At 34.7% G+C, this 4355-nt stretch overlaps 1 long non-coding RNA gene across 1 annotated transcript; it reads left to right on the forward strand.

The window, feature by feature from the left end:
• Positions 1 to 34: 34 nt before the first annotated feature.
• Positions 35 to 2956, forward strand: LOC118322166. Its single transcript, XR_004796435.1, has 3 exons — positions 35 to 860; positions 2514 to 2531; positions 2689 to 2956. It is a non-coding gene; the product is annotated as an uncharacterized LOC118322166 (long non-coding RNA).
• Positions 2957 to 4355: the final 1399 nt, after the last annotated feature.

Here is a 4355-nt window from a genome sequence, read left to right on the forward strand (position 1 = left end):
AATATTTCCTTTTTGTTTGTTGTTGTAGTTTATGTCAATGCACGACCTCCAGGATGGCATCATAGAGAAGCTCGCTGATGAAGACGGCCTGATGGAGTTGCCTACCAAATCATCTTTTACTCTTTGTGCTTATGTTGTTCAGCATGTAGTAGGTCTTTCTGACATCTTAGAAATTACTGTAAAATTGAATTATCTTTTGTTATCAGCTAATAGCTCCAATATTATGCTTGCTTTTGTTTTAGTTTCAGCGTGTCTGTCGCTTTGATGTGCACATTGTAACATGTCAGAAACCAGTCTGCTTTCATTCCCATGTCATCAAATACCGAGATATTGTCATGCCCCTCGACATCCTTAAGTTCATCAAGTTTTAAGTTACATAACGTTACATAAGTGACTTGAGTCACTTGAGAATCTAACCGAACTGCGATTGTTTGGCATTTACCATGAATTAAAAAGGCGTCTCAAACAGATGCTAAAGTGTACCCTGTGCATCAAAAAACAAAATAAAACTCACCGAAACCGTCTTGATAGTCAGATTTCAGATTTAAATAATAGATGATTTCCTGGTTGCAGTGACATAGTGGAAATGAAGCTTCCTGTCATCAAAGTAAAGGCAGATTCTGAGTCGAGAGGTGAGACATCACGCCCACTCATTTTACTTTTATTTAGGTGTGGGCAATTGGACAGAAAGCTCTGTTGAAAAGCAAAATTAGACTTTTCTTTCTTAGTATATAATATTTTTTTTAAAGAATACAACTTCATACATATGTAGCTGTACACACCCTAAGTCCTGGATATGGCAGGTCTCTGTGGTCTGAAGATCCTGCTGCTCTCGGCTGCAATAATTGCTTTGGCCAACTGTAAGTAACAATCTTCAACGTCAACGCAATGTGCTTTTTTAAACAAAAAATTTATTTTGTGAAGTCATATCCTTGTATCTATTCCCTTTAATTCTTTAAGAATTAGAAGAAGAAGCATTTAACATTTCAATGATATAAAACTTGAAAAATAGCTGGAGGTTATTCTATATTCTAATCAATTAACTTGTTGTAGCGTATGGTTGGGGAGTAAGTGATTGTTTATATGACAAAAACTGAAACATTTTTCATGCTCTAAATAATTTGTGTTTGCATGTTCTCCAGGTACTTTGGTTTCCCACACCATTAAAAACATGTATGTTAGCTTAATTCTCAAGTCAGTGCCCTTGATCAGGGTACTTGCTTAGATGGAGTTGGTCCCCTGGTGCTGTACAGCAGCTGCCCACTGCTCCTCGTACTTAGGGAGGGTTAAATGCAGAGGGCGATGTGTTGAACTGTATGACTGTACAGTATATGTAATAATAATAAGTTAATTCTATTCTATTCATAATAAAAACACATCTTTCCTGCAATTTTAAATCTAAATTTGAGTATTTAGGTTGTAAGGCCCATTCAACAAATTAGATTTTCTTTGTGCATAAAAAATATTAAAACACAGTTTGAAATTTGTTATAGATTATGATAATTCTGTGTTCCTAAGACAACACGGTATGTCTGATATAATAGCTCCAGTCTATTAAATCCATCATGACCGCCTACTCTTCATTATTAAAAAAGAGATTTTAGAAAATCAAAATAAACAAAGCGCAAATTAATTTAAGCGTTTGTGTCTCGAACCAGCTTTATGCTGACAGGAAAAAAGCAAAACATCTTACTGGTATTAATAAGTACTGCATGATAGGAAATGTGCATTACTATGAATTTTCCCGATAATGAAATTACAGCTAATAAAAATTTCAGATTTTTTGAGTTTTTTTTAATGAACTTTCCTTGAAAAAATTATAGAGCATTTAAAGAGTCAGAATTGTTGTTGATTTTGTTGTGTTAACAATAATGATGTCACAATGTTACATTTGGTTTGAACAGAGCTCTGGGATATTAAATCATCCATTTTAGCTATTTTTTCTTTAGGAACTTAATCTGTGTAAAGAAATCAGTGCATACACTACGCATAACAGGACAGACAACCAAAAAAAAGAGTAGAAAAACTTTTGCAGTTTAAAATGTTCACCAGTGAGGTAAGGTTTTCTTAAGAATGTCCATAAATAAATAATAAATTAAATCCAAGCAGCCAAACAGGCAGTAATGAGTCTGATGGAAGTAGGCACAAAGCTTGACATGGCCCGCTTGAATGGGAGTGAGCTGTATTTGCAGCCTGAAGAGATAAAATACACAAAAAAACACACACAAAAAAAACACAAAACACTGACTGGTTTAAGATGAATAAAATGAGATGATGCTCTTCAAAATAAACACACATTACACAAATTAAGAAGAGCTCAGAGAAGAGCAACAAAAACACACAAAAAGTATTTCAGATACTGATTATTAGTGTGGAGAGGAGAGTAGAACGGCTGAAGAATAGGACACAGGTAGTTTAAATATATTTATCTGTACTTGTGCTTTAGAAATGAATAAACATATTATGTTTTTTTATTGTTTTCTAACTTCCAAAAATATAATTGCATTTTCTAGCTGCGGAATCTCCACATTGTGAGTATCATATTACTTTTTTAATCTCATGCTACATTCGATACCTGTTTTTTTTCCTCCTCATTTAAAAGAATGCGTCAACACGAACAAATACTTAACTATTATTATAATATTCAACAACAAGAGACAAATTATTCTAACTTTTTTTTTTTTTTAGGTTCTTACACTGTTTCAACAACTTATTTTGGATTACAACTCAACATCACAAGTTCCATTGCTGGTAAATACGCCCTGAAAATGAATGAAGTAGACCGACCTGGGATTGAGAAATATTACATCTTTCAGCATTCTGCTCAAACTTGGTCACATGAAATCACACACTTGAAGCCCTGTACTGCCTATGACCACACTGTGATATTTATTGATGGTGGTGGGGAAAGGCCCTGTAACTCTGATGGAGATAAAAATCTGATAACGGATAAAATGAGTGAGTACAAAAAAAATCTTCTTAATCTTATAAATGTGAGAAAAGCCTATAAGTAATAGAAGAGAAGACTTCTTATCAGCATCCTATCTGCTCTGTATGCAACATATGCAAAAGTGTGATTTGAGATATATACAACAGACACCAGACTCTTCACATTCAAGGAAACATTTCCACCATCCATCAACCTGAAGATCAGTCAGCCATAAGAAAAATGTCCAGAGGAGCATCACTACCTAAATTATGATCAGAATTTTTCAGATTATTTTTGCACTATGGTCAGACTGTGAAACAGTAATTAATTTTATATTCAATGCAACTTGTAAATGTTGGTCTTGTGCTCTTACACAGCATATGTCTTATCAGCAGTAGTGCGTTTCATTGCCAACCACAATTAACATTTCATGTGTATAAAAATAAAAAAGATGGGATAGAGTAAGTTAGATGATGTGGAGGATTTAGGTGTCTCAGACCATCTAGGACCAAATTGGCTGCAATCCACCAACCAGAAGCCATAAGAAGGGTGTCCATGGGAACATCAATTCCTAAATTACATTTGTTATTTTAATATTATTTTTCTCTGTGAATGAATAAACCGAATGAATAGTTAATTTGTTTCATGCGCAACTTGTATAGTTGGTCTTTTGTTCTTTCACAAAGTGTCAGATGCAGCACTCGTACCAGCAGTAGTGAGACAAGTTTCATCTCTGACCACAGTTAATATTTCTTGTTTACCAAATAACTTATTACCGTAGGAGGGAAGCAGTGTGGTAGGCATTTTCTGTTGATGACTGATAACAGTTTATCTTATTCTTACTAAGTGAACCTATATAATATGTACTGAGCATAACTGAAAAACTCTTCCACAGTATCAAACCAGATTTCACTGACATTTCCTGAGATGCATCTACAACCTTTACTTTGGGAAACTATGTAGATATTTTCCTTTAGCCTCACCAAGAGCACCCATGACGTATAAATGGTGTCTTTTTATGCAACACTCCATCTATACTGGCCGCATAGCAAAAGCAGCACAGCAGCTTCTGTTACATGGCCGTGTTCAGCCACAGTACTGCTGTGCACTAGAGGCTTTTAGGCAGCAGTCACAGCCCAATAGCAAACCAGTGAAGTGAATTATCTCTGTAGAAATCTATTTTGATTTATATTTAAGGATACTGGTTGTCCTGTACTTTCTATGAGCATACAGTTGCATTCGTACTGGCAAATAAACATAAAATAAAACTAGAACTTAAGTGAGTGAGAAAGTATAAAACAGGAAGTAATGTGTGCATGACTTGTATATTTCAGATGAATCAGACATTAAAGATGTCAGCTGCATCTCTGGATATGTTTGTTACCAGAGTGAATGGGACATCAGCTCTTCATTTTCAACACCAAAT

The sequence above is a fragment of the Morone saxatilis genome, unplaced genomic scaffold (genome assembly GCF_004916995.1).
Source record: "Morone saxatilis isolate NCDOM2014 unplaced genomic scaffold, NCSU_SB_2.0 Contig12, whole genome shotgun sequence".
In the NCBI taxonomy this organism is placed as follows: domain Eukaryota; kingdom Metazoa; phylum Chordata; class Actinopteri; family Moronidae; genus Morone; species Morone saxatilis.